This window comes from Anomaloglossus baeobatrachus, chromosome 2 (assembly GCF_048569485.1).
Source record: "Anomaloglossus baeobatrachus isolate aAnoBae1 chromosome 2, aAnoBae1.hap1, whole genome shotgun sequence".
NCBI classification, from domain to species: domain Eukaryota; kingdom Metazoa; phylum Chordata; class Amphibia; order Anura; family Aromobatidae; genus Anomaloglossus; species Anomaloglossus baeobatrachus.
Window position 1 is genome coordinate 174,434,737 of NC_134354.1, and position 16,503 is coordinate 174,451,239.

The following is a 16,503-nucleotide window of genomic DNA, read 5'->3' on the forward strand; positions in this document are numbered from 1 at the left end:
CTCCGCCCTTGCTGCCAGTGCCGGCTCCTGCTCTGTGCACATGTGGCTGCAGTACACATCGGGTTAATTAACCCGATGTATACTGTAGCAAGGAGAGCAAGGAGCCAGCGCTAAGCAGTGCCCGCGGCTCCCTGCTCTCTGCACTGTGACATGTAGCTGCAGCACACATCGGGTTAATTAACCCGATGTGTACTGTACCTAGGAGAGCAAGGAGCCAGCGCTAAGCGCGGCTCCCTGCTCTCTACACATGTAGCACAGCGACGTTATGATCGCTGCTTCTGCTGTGTTTGACAGCTAAGCAGCGATCATAACAGCGACTTACAAGGTCGCTGTTACGTCACCGAAAATGGTGACGTAACAGCGACGTCGTTGTCGCTGTCGCTTAGTGTGAACCCAGCTTAAGCCACACGGCATGAAAATCGACCGAGTGGAATGAGATAAAACATTGCATTCCACTCAGACCAATATTAACCTATGTGTTAGCACCCATGAGTGATTTTTTTCTCAGCCCCAATCGGACCGAGAAAACAATCGCAGCATGCTGCTATTGTAATGCGAGACTCTTTCTCTCGCACCCATGCAAGTCTATAGGGTGAGAGAAAGATCGCACTGCACTCGCAGTACACTGGTGTACTGCGAGTGCAGGGCAAGAATGGCAATAGCCGGCTACAGAGGAGAGAGGGAGATAAATCCCTCCCACCCCTCCTCAGCACTGACCCGCTCCTCCTCAGCGTCGGCCCGTCCCCCGCAGCTGAGGTCCGATCGCATGATCGGACCTCATTCGCAGTGATACTCTCATGTCACTCGGCTCCTGCTGTACTGCCAGCATGAGCCGAGTGTCATTCGAGGATCGCATTAGTCTCCGTGTGGCCCCGGCCTGAGTGTAGTAATTAGTACTGCTGATGATCCAAGAAATCCAGGAAAATATTGGAAATATGGTTTATCCAATATACGTTTCGGAGTTTAAGCATCTTCCTCAGGAGAAACACCATAATAAATGATCTTATGCTTCGAAACTTTCGGTATAACGAATAAGCCATGTTTCCAATATTTTCCTGGATTTTTTGGATCCTCAGCATCGCAGGCTACTACTCCCATTCATCCACTACATTGTGTATACAGACATAGCTGTCAGTCACTGATAGGACCGCCCACTGGACTGAAAAATTTCAGAGTGAATGTTTAAATGATTCAAACACAAGTTAGACTGAATCTTTTTCCACAATACCATATATCAGTGTATTCGACTCTTCTCTGTAACATGACATCTGCAGATTGGACTGCATTTTGATGGTGACGGGTTCCCTTTAAAAAGTACTTTGTTCTCGGGACAACCATTTTAAGTATGCTGTCAAATGTAATACTTGAGTTCAGCAAAGACGCTTTTACTGCTGTGCGGTAATGATGTGGTCAAGTGAGTAATTAGTGGAAATGCATCCAGTTGGCTGAAGAGGGCATTAATCAGATATACTGGTGGGCAAAGTGCTGGACAGTTGTTTTCTCTGTGAAATGCTTAATTTTGGGCTATACTTTCCTGGTTGATGTAATATAGATCTTCCAGACTAATAAGTCCATTCCAGTGTGTGTAAACCCAATTACTGCTCATTGTTGTAAATGAACCCTTTGATGAGATTGATTTAATGACGCTTGTCCGGGTGCCAGATCTGGTTGGTTTCTTCTTGTTACAGTAATGTTTCCACCGTAGTCCAGTCATTAGCACATTGCATGTGGTAGTAACACTTCTCAGCGCCTTTTACTCTTGGGTTTAATATAATCTCAGTGGAGAGTTTATGTACTTTGGGAGAATTGGCTGGATTTCATGTTTGCTGTTTACATATTGGAACTTCTTGGCATGGCCCGGGTGCCATTACACGAGCTGGCATGTTTCAGCGAGTGACACACTTATTACAGTCTTGCTATTCAACATCTAGAACAGTCTGCATAAGAATTTTGTTTTGCAGCAGCCTGGATTATTATTTTATTAGGAACATCAATAATCCCTTGACACGAAGCAGTTGTGAACTGTTTACAAGTGGTACATGTGGCTTCTTGTATCACCTTTCCATAACCCCCTACTACGTTAGAACATTAATGGGGTTGACTATCTTGGAAAGCTATGTTTTTTAATTAGTTTTTTTTAAACAAATTTTGAGCCTTTGGATTGGTCTGCAAGTAAAAGCCCTCAACTCTTCTAAAAATGCGATTATCTAAATATAAACAGTTTAAAGGGAATCTGTCAGCAGGTTTTTGCTGTGTATGCTGCAAGGGTTAAGACATAATGTTCAGGGATGCCTGGTTGGTCACAGTCCGATCTCTTATTTATTTGCCATGTTTGTTTAAGCAGCAGGACACTTATCGTTACAGGACTAGAAACTTATTTGCAGAGAAGTCCGACACGCCGCTGCTGATTCACACTTGTCAATGTACAATCTCTATAGAGATATATTGATATTCTGCAGGTTAATAGTTTTTAAATCATGTCTAGCTGCCTTAATGGAGCAGTGGTTACATAGAGGAAATTAACGTTTGTTTTCCATGCAGCTGCTCACTTCAGCCAGGGCCACAAGGGGGACAACTGCGATCTTTGCATGACACTCGGCTCACCCTGGCAGCACAGCGGGAGCCGAGCGTCATGCGAGTGTCCCTGCAACTGAGGTCCGATCATCGATTGGACCACAGCTGCGGGGGGCGGGCTGTCACTGAGGAGGGACAGGCTGGTGCTGTGGAGGGTAAGGCTGGCACTGAAGAGGGGCGGGTCAGTGCTGCGGAGGGGAGGGCCAGCACTGAGAAGGGGAGGGAGGGATTTATCTCCCTCTCTCCTCTGTAGCCAGCTATTGCCATTCTTGCCCTGCACTCGCGGTACACCGGTGTACTGCGAGTGTAGTGAGATTTGTCTCTCGCCCCATAGACTTGAATGGATGCGAGAGAAACAAGGATCGCATTGCGATTGCTTTCTCGGTCTGATTAGGGCTGTGACACAGGCTAATATTGGTCCGAGTGGAATGCGATGTTTTTTCGCATTCCACTCGCGTTGATTTTTGTGCCGTGTTGCTTAGGGCGGCGTCACACGCTACGATATATCGGGTGATATGTCGTCAGGGTCACGGATTCCGTGATGCACATCCGGCATCGTTAGAGATATCGTAGCGTGTGACACCTACGAACGACTGTGAACGAGCAAAAATACTCACTTTATCGTTGCACATTGACACGTCGTTCATTTTCATAATGTCGGTCCTCCTTCTGTGCTCCGGTTGTGCATTGTTCGTCGTTCCCGAGTCAGCACACATCGCTCTGTGTGACACCCCGGGAATGACGAACACAGCTTACCTGTGTCCCGCCGGCAATGGGGAAGGAAGGAGGTGGGCGGGATGTTACGTTTCGCTCATCTCCGCCCCTCCACTTCTATTGGGCAGCCGTTGTGTGATGTCGCTGTGACGCTGAATGTCCCTCCCCCTTCAGGAAGAGGATGTTCGCCGCCCACTGCGAGGTCATTCAGGAGGTAAGTACGTGTGACAGGGGTAAACTACTTTGTGCACCACAGGCAACAAATTGCCCGTGATGCACAAACGACAGGGGCGGGTGCGATCACACGATATATCGTCTCGTGTAACGCCGCCCTTAGGCCATCCATGGACAGTAGCCAGTCCTTTCCCTGCGCATTAATTAATAACCTTCTTTGCGGCATGTGTTTCCAGTGTTTGTGGTCAGAGGAGGCTGTTATTCCATGTGATGTGGAGTGATTACACCTCACCACTGTGTAGTGAGTCATGGCTGTTACTACACGTGGCTGCAGGAAGAATAAAACTTAATTTTCTCTCTGTAGCCAGTGCTCCAATAAGGCAGCCAAGCATGATGTAAATGCTATTTACCTCCAGATTAAATCTTTGCCTGCAGGTAAATAGCATTTTTGGAGGTGACAGGTACCATTTTCATTCCACGTTTTTCTGCTTATTAAAATGTTTAGCCATTCATGAGATATTAACTTGTTTATAGATAGTTTTCTTGGAGACTGACCACCATTGCTAGGCTGCAGAACATGTGCAGTGCTTACAAGCTCTATTGAGCTTGTAAGCGTGGTTTTAAAGCTGGCTCGGATCACTGGAGCGCACTGTTATCTCCTATTCCTGGCCATTACTTACAAGCTAGGCAGTAGTGGTAGTCAGTTTCCTAGTCAATGAGCTATAAATTAAAAAAATAAATTGTTTGAATATCTCAAAAATGGCAAATTTTAATAAACAGTAAATTGCAGAAGTGCTTGGTTTTTTTTTTTTTAACTATTTGACCATATCCATCTATGAAGATAAGAATAACACTTTAATATATCTCTTTAGAATATTCTGCCATATTCTGTGTGGAAAATTAGGGACAAATGTTAGTATAATGTTACTTTTTGCTTCACTACCATTATGATTCATACCATTCACGACTAGGAGAGGAATTTTGACAAAATTTTAATTTGGTAACTTGGCCCAGGTTGTTTATTAATATGTGTAATTTGGAGTTTACAGGGCTATGAAATATTATTTAAAGGAGAAGTAAAGATTTTTTATGAATCCTCATTGTTACTATAAAGTACATAATCTGTCATCATAGCAAACTAGAAAGTGCCAGACAAGGCTCTGTCAGTGACCGAGCGAGGTGAATGTGGCTGTCTTTCCAAGAAAAGAAAAATGAATACCAAGAATCGGGCTGGTAACCATGGCAACGACAGTTTGTTGACAGTTTTCAAATGTTTCCTTGGCAGTTGGAGGCCGGTCTTGTAGCGATTAATGGATGGACATTCCTCTGTTGCATTCTTGTACATTTCTTGGCAGTCTCTTAGTTCGACTATCACAGACGGGGGGCACTCGCTGCATTCACCAGATTTGTGGAGAATTCAAAGTTATCAAATGCAGACTTTATCTACTCTCCATTAACACAATAAACATATTGCAGCTACTTGTTATAAGTAATAAAAAGTTTTCTAAAGATGTTCAATAAGATAAAGGACAATAGCAAGAGGGAAAAAGGATCCAGCACGAATTCCTTCTTAAAATAAAATCTTTTCCTTTTATTGATGCACTTTAAAAACGTGTGAAGACCAAGGATGGAGGCATACATCAAATCATAGGATCGCTTGACGCGTTTCGGACTTCTGACTTAAAAACAACTGAGTCCTTACTCATAAGTGTCCTATGCTAGACTTTGCTACTAATATAGACAAACTTATGAGTAAGGACTGGACTGGTTTAAGTCAGAAGTCCGAAACGCGTCAAGCGATCCTATGATTTGATGTATGCCTCCATCCTTGGTCTTCACACGTTTTTAAAGTGCATCAATAAAGGAAAAGATTTTATTTTAAGAAGGAATTCGTGCTGGATCCTTTTGCCCTCTTGCTATTGTCCGTTATACGCTAGTCAGGACTTACCAGCGGATCTCGGGCACCCTGGAGATTCAGCGGTTCGGGTGACAGGTGAGCTGAATTTTTCTTTATCAATAAGATAAAGTAGCTTTATTGTAGTAGAAAATTGGACATTTCACACTACTAATCAGAGAAGTACTTGTTCATACAGATTGTTTAATATGGATTATAATAAGAATCTAGAGAAACAAAAGCTTAGAGGGTTCACTTTTTTGCCAGATCCGTTGGTTATACAGTGTGTCCACCCATATCTTGTCCATCGCCATTAACTTTAGAACAGCGGCAGCTATAGGCATAGAAGTGGTGTCTAGGTATAGTAAAGTAGACATGCGCTATGCAATGAAACCACCTATAGCGCCACCTAGTGGAAAACAACGGAGTTAGCACTTTTATCTCGAAAACAGAACGAGATAAAGAAAAAAAAGTGAATTACAAAGTTGCAGGGCATCATCAATTCAATATGAATCGACACCTTGCATACAGAAATGCTATGATATGAAACACATGACCCCCTCAAAACATTGAATGCTGGTCACTCATATGGTGCTCATTTAACTTTGATGCTCAAAGTGGCCACCGTCAGCTGCAATGGACATCTGGACTCTGGACAGCATACTGTATCTTGCTGCACGTTGTGCAATATGGTAGGTGACATGTTTGCACAAGCATCTGTGATACGTCGTCGTAGGTCCTGCAATGTTGGTGGAGGGGTCTCATAGACCTGCTGTTTTATGTGACCTCACAGAAAGAAGTCCAATGGGGTCAGATCAGGTGAGCATGGAGGCCACTCAACGCAGCCACCATACCTAATGACTTGTAGGAAGGTCTCCATGAGGTATCGCTTCACGTCCGCAGCCTTGTGAGTTTTACACATTGTAATGGTAGCATTTCTGTATGTAAAGTTTCGATTCGAATTGTAATTCGTATTGTAATTTGTAATTCACTTTTTTTCTCTATCTCGTTCCGTTTTCGAGATAAAAATGCTAACTCTGTTGTTTTCCACCAGGTGGCGCTATATGTGGTTTCATTGCGTAGCGCATGGCTACTTTACTATACCTAGACACCACATCTATGCCTATAGCTGCCGCCGTTCTCAAGTCAATAGCAGTGGACAGGATATGGGTGGACACACTGTATGCAGTTTCTAAAATGTGCTACTCACAAATACCAGCAAGTAGGATAGGGACATATGAATGGTTGTCCACTGCTTAGTGGTACTGCTTGCTCTGCTCCCAGTCACTTCAGAGGAGATGTGGTGTTTTGGCTGTGTTTGGCTCAGTGACATTTCCCAGTGTCGAATATTGATGGCTAATCCTAAAGGCCGCTATACACGCTACGATATATCTAACGATATGTCGTCGGGGTCACGTCGTTAGTGATGCACATCCGGCCTCGTTTGACATATTGTAGTGTGTGACACAAATGAGCGACTGTGAACGAGCAAAAATACTCACCTTATCGTTGCTCGTTGACACGTCGCTCATTTTCAAAAAATCGAACGTCCAACTGTGCTCCGGTTGTTCATCATTCCCGAGGCAGCACACGTCGCTCCGTGTGACACCCCGGGAATGATGAACTGCAGCTTACTTGCAGCCACCGGCAATGCGGAAGGAAGGAGGTGGGCGGGATGTTTACGTCCCGCTCATCTCCGATCTTACGCTTCTATTGGACGGCTGCCGTGCGACATCGCTGTGACGCCGCACGAATCGCCCCCTTAGAAAGGAGGCCGTTCGTCGACCAGAGCAACGTCGCAGAGCAGGTATGTGCATGTGACTGGGTTAAGCGAGGTTGTGCGCCACGGGCAGCGATTTTGCCCGTGTCGCACAACCGACGGGGGCGGGTACGATCGCTTGCGATCTCGCAATGGGTCTTTATTATTGTAATCATGGACAACCGATAAAACATGAGCCAGTATACTGTATAAAATAATACCGTTGTTGTAAGTGTGTAAGGGGAATTTTGTGCCCCGCCCCCACAAAGGGAATCTGTCAGCAGTTTTTTTTGCTACCTCATCTGATAACATAATGTGTAATTGCTAATTCCAGCAATCACAATTGTGACACAATCAGAGTTCTTAGATGTAACGTGTAGAAAAGCTCAGAGGGCTATCCCCACCCACGCTGCAGCATTGTGTGTACGTTGTATATTGACAGTTAGCTGCTAATCATTGCTGTTGGCATGTTTGGACCAGGTCTTCCACTGCACCTTGTCAGGGCAGTGATAATCTCTTGCTAATAAAATGTTTAAAGCTGGCTTTACACGCTACAACAAATCTAACGATGTGTCGGCGGGGTCACGTCGTAAGTGACGCACATCCCGCGGCTCCCGCCGGCAATGCGGAGGGAAGGAGGTGGGTGGGATGTTTACGTCCCGCTCATCTCCGCCCCTCCGCTTCTATTGGCCAGCTGCCGCGTGTCGTCGATGTGACGCCGAACGTCCCTCCCACTTCAGGAAGTGGATGTTCACCGCCCACATCGAGGTCGTATGGAAGGGTAAGTACGTGTGATAGCAATTAATCGTTTGTGCAACACGGTCAACAAATTGAACGTGTCGCACATACGATGGGGGTGTGTCGCATCGCATACGATATCGTATGCAGAATTGAAAGGTGTAAAGCGGGCTTAATGCAATGAAACAGCACACAGCCTAGTAAGTGACACGTCCCTGAAATCAGTGTCTCACCCCCTACTTCATGATGCCCTTAGATTAAATAGCAAAAACCTGCTGACGGATTTAGTTTAAATGTAAGATGGATGCTGATCATACTGATCTGTGATCTACTGCATCTACTGTATTTTTCGGACAATAAGATGCACTTTTAACAAGAAAAATTCCTCCTAAAAAGTGTGTGCGTCTTCTAGCCCAGAGGCAGCTTCCTATGATGGAGTTTAACACTGCGTCCTCTCCAATCACAGAGAGCGGTGCCCTCTCTTCTCCTGGTGCACACTGATTTATGCGATTGGTGCTGAGCAGAAGAGGAAGCTGCCGGAGTTGATCAGCTGAAGGACTTTCTGAACATTTTAGGCTGCTTTCACACATCAGTTTTTTGCAATTAGGCACAATCCGGCGCTTTGCAGAAAAAAACTCATCCGTTTTTTTTTTGCCGTTTTTTCCTCATAGACTTGCATTAGCGCCGGATTGTGCCGCATGGCCTTGCATTGCGTCCGGTTTTTGCCGGATGCGGCATATTTAGCCGATGCGGCGGCCGCATGTAACGTTGCTTGCGGCGTTTTTGTCCGCGGTGAAAAAACGCATTGCGCTGGCACGATTTACGATGCAAGCCGGCAGCTGGATGCGGTTTTTTGAACTGCGCATGCTCAGTATCATACCGGATCCGTCAAAAAACGGATAGGCCGCATGGAAAAACTTATGCAACGGATCCGGATTTTTCACCACATTCGTGGCATAGATTTTTGAGCCGGATTGAGCCTGATGCAAAAAAAAAAGTGTGAAAGCAGCCTTAACTCCAGGACCTTTCAGGGCATGTGACTAAGTTGTGCATGTGTGCTTGTAACAGAGATGTGTGAGTATGTATATGTGTATGTAGCAGAGCTGTGTGCGTATAATACACAATGCAGAGAGACTATAACAATAGATTTATTAGCTCCCTATTCTACCCCACTACATTAAAATGAATGATAATGTGCCCAGCATTTTACACCACCAGGGAAGTTATAAGTAATATGAAAAACATTTTTCATATTTTCAGCTGTCTAAACCTGGGGTGTTTTTTATTGTAAGAAACGTCTCATAGTCTGAAAAATATGCTAACTCCTTTTTTTGTAGACAACCTATTTTACTTTCTATGTTTTTGTTTGCCGGTATTGGTTTCACAGTCCAGTGGATGACAGGTGCATTTTAATCCGGTGCCTAGTAGGATATCGTGCTAAATCCTGCGGAGAATCTCACGTCTGGAGCAGATGATCTGGGAGTTGACAGAGTGTGTTTTATATAGTGAGTATGTGTTATAGTCTAGGCTGGCCAGAATCAGGAAGATACATGGCTCCCATTATCAGCCAAATTACAGGCTTGTTTTTGCATAGTGAGGATTGAGAAATATGTTTAAATAACCATGTAGCTTCTGTACCCTGTGCACGTTCGGGCAAGTTATTACTGTGGAAGAACCTGGTCTGTAAAATTGGTCAAAACTGGATAGAATCACAAATAGAAATGAGTAAACCAGAGGTTCGGTGTTCGTACGGAACAGGCTTTACGAACCCCCCATAGTTCGAGTTTGGAGATTGGGTGTGTTACGTATGCAAGCATCGCTGTGCTCGGGTACGCTCTGTGCTCAGCCCAGTGCGAGCTGCTTGTAGTGTTTGATCGGCTCGCACTAGGGATGATAATAGTGTGATCAGATGTAGTGTGCACCCCCCCCCAAAAAAATTTAAAAAGACCTCTCACCTGCCCCGGAAGAGATCTGTTTATAGCTGGATGCATGTGGGTGGAGACCCAACTGCCCAATTACTGACTTCTATTGGGGTTCGGGTCATGTCCGGGTCCCATACCAAACTTTTTCAAAAGTCCGGCTGCACCTGCCAAACTGAACTTCCCTGGGTTCGCTCATCTCTAATCACAAAGCCTAAAACTGGCTAATGGGAATGATGAGATAACATATTGTATGGTTTCTTTCTTTCTAGTAGTTCCAATTATGTCATTTACCAGATTAAGTAAGCACTATATTGGTGATTCAGTCTGCTTACAACCCAACCTGCTGATCTAATGGTGGCAGCTGCAGAAGCTTTTGGGCACTAATGGTATCAAGAATGTCATGGGATTGCTAACACTCATACGAGGATCAAATCCATATCTCTTACACTAGTGTTGCAACAGTCATAACTCTAAGGTCCCTTTCACACATCCATTTTTTGGCATCAGTCACAATCTGTCGCATTTTGAAAAAGAAACTGATCCAGCGCTTGATCCGTTTTTTTTTTTTCTCATTGACTTGTATTTGCGACGGATGGCCTCACGTTTCATCCGTTGTTCGACTTATCGGTCAAAAAATGTTTGTCCGTCGGACGGAGATGTCGTCCATAGTAACATTTTTTGTTTGCGTCGGAAAAACGATCCGTCACCGTCTGTCGTTTGTTAGAATGCAAGTCGATGGGCGCAAGATCCGTTGTAAACCGTCAAATGACGGATTCCGGCGACAGATCAGAGTTTTTTTTTTGTTTGTTTTTTTTTTTAACTGAGCATGCTCAGATGTGTAAATTCCTTGCTTCTCCCTCCCCCTCCCCCTCTCTCTCGGGATGGGGTGATATAGGATTTCAATAGCAAACCTTTGCCATCAACAATAGTTGTACGATGGATCCGTTTTTGAAAGTGGCCTAAGTTCTTCAAAAAGGCATTTTGTTATTTACGATTTTATTAATTTACTACAATTCACTGCTTAGTCTTGAGGAGACCTGAAGAAGCGAGGGCGCATGCGCTGCCCTCTCAGACACCAAACACTGTATAAGGGCTTTAAAAACATGGCGCCGGAGATGAGCGCTATGCGTAGGCGCCAACTCAGACGCCGTGTAACTGAAGATTAGAAATTTGCATACAGCCAGAGAGAGGGAGGAACAGGTGGCAGGGGGGGGCCGGAATCATGTGCATAACCCGCCCGGATATTATCTGGAGAGGTGCACACGTCAATCAAAAAGTGGATGAATTTTCAAACTTTATAAACCTGGATTTCACAGCCTAAACATCCGAGCTGGCCACTATTGGTATGTACACACTGTGCCTTTTATAGTGCCAGTACTGCACTGGATTTACCTTCTATACCAAAATCCTGATGTTTGGTTTCCTTTAAGCTGGGGGGGAGGGATCTTTGGCCTGTAGTTCCCTGGGAGTTTGTTCCGCCCACCCTCCCTTTTTGACTGTTGCAGGGTCATGGTGGCTGTGGCGATTGGGGTGGGTCCTCTAAGTTGGTGTAAATTGGTTTGGGGTCCAGGGAGATGTGGATCCCTTTAATTTCTTGGTTTGGTGGGTGGTCTGGAGATTTTGGGGAACGCCGGCTACGGATTGTCGGCTCCCTCTGTGGTGGTTTAACCCTTCCTCCTCCCCCCTCTTTGTTACATTGGTGCTCCCGAGTTGGTGGTTGCGGCTGGGAGTAAGTTGCTTCAGGGGAAGGTAATGTTTGGGTATTGGTAATCATCTGACTTATGGGCTTCAAAGACCACATCCCTGTTTAATGTTCTTTGTTATTTATATTCTAAATAAAGACTGCTGTGGCCATTTCATCCAGCTTTGTGTCTGTTGTTATTTCATAGTAGGTAAGTGAATATGGGGAAAAAGGAGGAGAGAGGTGAAGTAGGGGTCACCGGAACTCCCCCCCTATGCCAAGGTCAAGCTCCTTTTGTTGACACACTGCCAACAGGTAGGGAATCATGTTACTTGTGACTGGTTGCCTTTAAGAAAAAAAAAAAAAAAAAAAAGGTGAGAGAAAAAAAATGTGAGCTAGTCCCAGGGACAATAGGGTATTACATGCCAACCATTAACATGAGTAGATGGACTTGGTCTGCCAGATCTAAGTATGATGACTCAATTCCCTAATTGCTGCAAGGATCCTGTCATTGATTGCTTGACAGCTCTAAAAATGACTACTATGGACAGACTTATCACACACCACATCCCAGGGGTTTCTCTGGCCTTCACCATTTAAACCTTGCACAGGTATCTGTACTTAGAGAGGGGTCCCGGGTTTGGGTCCACAGAGTCAGCTGCTGGCTGTTGGAGCAGGTTGGCAGGAGTTGTCCTGCATGATGATGTGCCGGTAGCCAGTACACTACCTGGATGGCAGTCAAGGTACAAAATCATAAAAGAAAAGATTGATCAGTCAGTAGGTACGCGCTCAAAGCCCAAGACTGAACTGTGCCGCCCCCATGCCAGCAGAAGCCGCTGCTCGGATCCGGACCTTCTGGAGGGTGGCTCGAGGGTCTCCGGACCCGGGGGTCTCGCGGACACGCCGAATAAAAAGGGGGGCGTAGATGTACGAGCTAGGCCGTATTAAGTTCATGATGCCACCCACGGTGTGTGGTGAGGTGGGACACCACAGCTGCTGTTATGGGGCACCCGGGGGAGATGTAGTGGTAGCTGGATGTTAACCCCTCCATGGGTAGGGATGGTTGCCCTGGGACCCAGTGTCTTTGTGCAGGGTATAGCGATGGCAAGGGCTGGCGTGCCTGGGCAAGCAGGGGGATGTTTGGTTACTCACAGCAAATGAATCACAAGAGTCTTCTGGTAAACCAAGGTGCTGGTGGCCGGCCGCTGCGGTTGCATTCAGGTCCCCCACCCAGGCTGGTGGTCACTGTACTTTTCCTCCTGCACTTGTTTTGTGTATGGTGGACTGCCTGGTCTGGAACTCAGGAGTCCACTCCCGGCTGGATGTGGCCTAAGGAGCCGTGCCCGCAGACGCTGGCCCGTGGGATCTATGGGCCCTGGCAATGGCCTCCTATCCCAATCGGTGGGCTATTGTCTTCTCTTAGGGACTTTGGGTGGGACAGGACCTGTAATCCTGGCCTCAATCGGTTAACTAGCTAGGCCGCTGGTTTCGGTCCTGGCTTCAGGGTCAGAGTACCCCCTCTGTGCTACGGTTTCCGGGTCGGTTCCCAGTGTCGGTACCAGCGGGCTACAACCTTGTCCTGGTCCATCTCGGTTCTGCCAAGCCGTCTTCCCGTCTTCTGCTGACTGAGACCACCGTCTGCCACTTAGCCAAGGCACCAGGGCTCCAACCCTGGCACCGTTCAACTTGAACTTCCTTTGCTGAAGCTACACCTAGCTCCAGCCCACACTCCTCTCAACTTGAACTACCAAACTTATCTGCTTGTTTTCCCGACCCGGGCTGTCTAGACCCTGGGGTTGGCGTGTCCAACCACCTGGTCCCGCTCACTGGTGTGTCTATGTTTCCCTAAGGGGGGGTGACTTAGGGTTTCAGGTCGGCTGTGTGTTACCTAGGTGAGGGAAGGTGTTATGCGGGGGCCTAACTGTGACTACCTGGTTTTGCCAGGGCGTCACAGAACCTGAGTAGGTGGACTTTTTTCTGGTAGTTGGAGTCTGAAATTCAAGAGTTTAAGTAGTAGACAGGCCTTACAAGTATTCACAGGGAGGAGCTATCTAAATAGGCTGGAATTAACCCCATAGCTACCTGCCAGCAACAAAGTGTGGTGCCACCCAGCAATCAAAGTGGAAACAGGATAGGTACAGGTACTGGCCTAGATGTTAGATAAATAAGGCTCATAGAAAGGATTTGTCATGATATAGCAAGTCCTTTTAAGAATAGAATGACACAGATATCCTATAGTTTTATTTGTTGGGAATTTATTAGAAAATCTCCAGCAGAAATCTATACCTGATGCTTAAATTTTGTCACCACATGCAGATATCATCATGTCCAATGGCCAATTTTATGGGTAGTACTGAGGTTTTGCCTCTAAAATCCTGGCGAGTGTATGTGGGTATACGGATGGATGACCAGGCTTATAGGTGCCAAGTTGAATTGTGATTGACTCCTTTGGCCATGTGCTTCAAAATTGTCCATGTTACATGTCGGTGTTGAATGGAAACCATGCTTCCGTTTTGTAAAATCAGCTAAGGAAATGAAAGTTGCACTCTTATTGGCTGACAGTAAAAAAATCCCATTTCCTCTCTTTTTGATTAATTAGGCTCGGCGTATCCTTAACTATTCCTTCTAGTGTTGTCATTCGTCTCAGCATTTCCTGCCCTGGTCACAAAGACTGCGGCATATTCCGGCTTCAGGTTTCTTACTGTGTCTTTAAATCGTGCATTATTATTTTCACTGAGCGGGTTTAGAAGATTAGAACTGGCACGGTTCTGATATTACTTCTAGGTTGGAATTTCAGAAGAATGTGATTGTCCCCTCCTGTTTCTGCTCTCTGCCAGCATAGTTTTCCTGTGCAATTCCAGTTTAATTTACTTTTTCCTCTTATTGTTTGCGTAAAGTCTCTATAGACTTATCCCCGTAGTCTCTTTAAACTGATGTTTGGGGCAATTTACTGTACTATAAAGCTTTCTAAGGAGCGGGTTCAGAATTCTTCTGTATGTCAGAATGGATAAAGGAGGGGACCGTGTACACATGAAATCCATTTTGTTTTGAATAGATAAAATCCATTATTACTGATGATTTAAAGAAACTTCGCTTATTAAGCTTAAAGGGAACTAATCACCAGGATTTTCGTATATAATCTAAAGCCAGTGCTATACTGGCACTATCAGGCTGCTTATCTATATACCTTTAGTGGTCAGCTCGGATGTTTAGGCTTTCAAATCCAAGAAAGTAAACTTTAAAAATCCAGCAGCTTCTTGATTGGCATTTGCAACTGAGCAGATAATATATGGGTGGGTATTCAGATGGATTCCCGCCCCCCTGGTTGTTGTTCCTCCCTCTGTTCACTATGATATCATACAAACGATTCATTTTGCTTAATGACCTGTGGTGAGGTCATACCCATGTGACCTGGTATCAGTTATGTTGGCTGAGGCCCCGCCCCTTCTGGTCACATGGGAATGACCTTACCACAGGTCCTTAAGCAAAGTGATTTGTTTGTATAATACCATGGTGAACAGAGAGGGAGGAACAGGCAGGGGGGTGGGAATCCATCTGAATACCCACCCAGATATTATCTGCTCAGTTGCAAATGCCAATCAAGAAGCTGCTGATTTTTTACACTTTACTTTCTTGGATTTGAAAGCCTAAACATCCAAGCTGACCACTTAAGCTATGTAGATAAGCAGCCAGAGAAGGGCTGGAGCGGGGGCGCAGCCATAGCAGAAAAACTGACATGACGGGGGTTTGTAAAGCCAGGCACATATGGGGTTAATTTGGATAACAAAAGGGTTAGCAAGGAGTTGTTGGGCTGATCGGCAAGATAGGTGGAGCGTTAGGGATTTATAGTCACATGGTAATGGGTCAGATATGGAATTGGAGGGAAGTTTGTAGGAAGAGGTGGGGAAGAAGGAAGAGCGGGTACCTTATAAGAAGAGGAAGAGCCATTGAGACATCCTGTCGTGTGGATCCAGGAACGGTGAAAGACCCACCCTCCCGCCCTTTAAGTGATTAAAGAATTTTATTGTTTTTATATATAATAAAAAAAAAAAAAAAAAGTTAAAGTAATTATACTCATTGGTGAAGGTCTTGCTTGTAGGTTGTATTTATGTCATGGCAGCGGAGGTGAGGAGGTCAGAGATGGCCTTGGTTAATGGAGTAAGGCTGTTTTCACACATCCGGTATTAGCAGAGCCGGCCAATCCGGCTCTAAAACCTGTACAACGGATGCGGCGACAAAACCGCATCCTTTGCATAAGTTTTTGAAATGCGGCCCGTCCGTTTTTTGCCGCTTGCGGCAGGCTACTGAGCATGCGGAGTGGAAAAAACCCGCATGCGGTGGCCGGATGCGGCGTTTGCCGCAGGACGCCGCATGTGGCGTCCATAGGCATGCATTGCAAATCGCGCCGCATCGGCCGGCTGCGGCGCAATGCGTTTTTTTTTTGCCGGACAAAAACGTGCCAGGCAACGTTCCAGCCGGCCGCTGCATCGGCTAAATCTGCCGCATGCGGAAAAACCGGACCGAACGCAAGCCCATGCGGCACAATCCGGCACTAATGAAAGTCTATGCAAAAAACCCGCAACCGGCGGCAAAAAAAGGTTGTGTTTTTTCTGCAATGTGCCGGATTGTGCCGCACAGGAAAAAACGGATGTGTGAAAGCAGCCGAAGGGCTCACATCGGAGGTATGCTGAGCCTTCATACTTGGTTATGGTTAAGTTCTGGCCGGAACGGTTCCTGGGGAAGAGGTTAAAATTTGGAAGGGACAGCACTGCGACAATGGTCAGCCCCGAGTCAGTGTGGTGCGTCTGGGGATGGTTTTCTGGTGCTGTTTGTCAGTGGCTTAGGCCATCCAGGATCTCCAAGCAAAAAGTTATAGTTATGATGGTTTAACAGTTTGAGTATGTTATTAATTGTTATTAATAAAGGCTGCTGTGGCCGTATATTTCCATCGTCGCACTGGCTTTAGCTTATATACGAAAATCCTGGTGATTGGTTCCCTTTAAACAATACAAAATAATTTTTTTGGGTGAAAGATATATTTTAAGAA

The 16,503-nt window shown here is 45.7% G+C and overlaps 1 protein-coding gene across 1 annotated transcript in view; it reads left to right on the top strand.

Moving 5' to 3' along the window:
* Nucleotides 1–16,503, top strand: part of WWC3 (WWC family member 3) — a 233,001-nt gene that overhangs the window by 62,711 nt on the left and 153,787 nt on the right.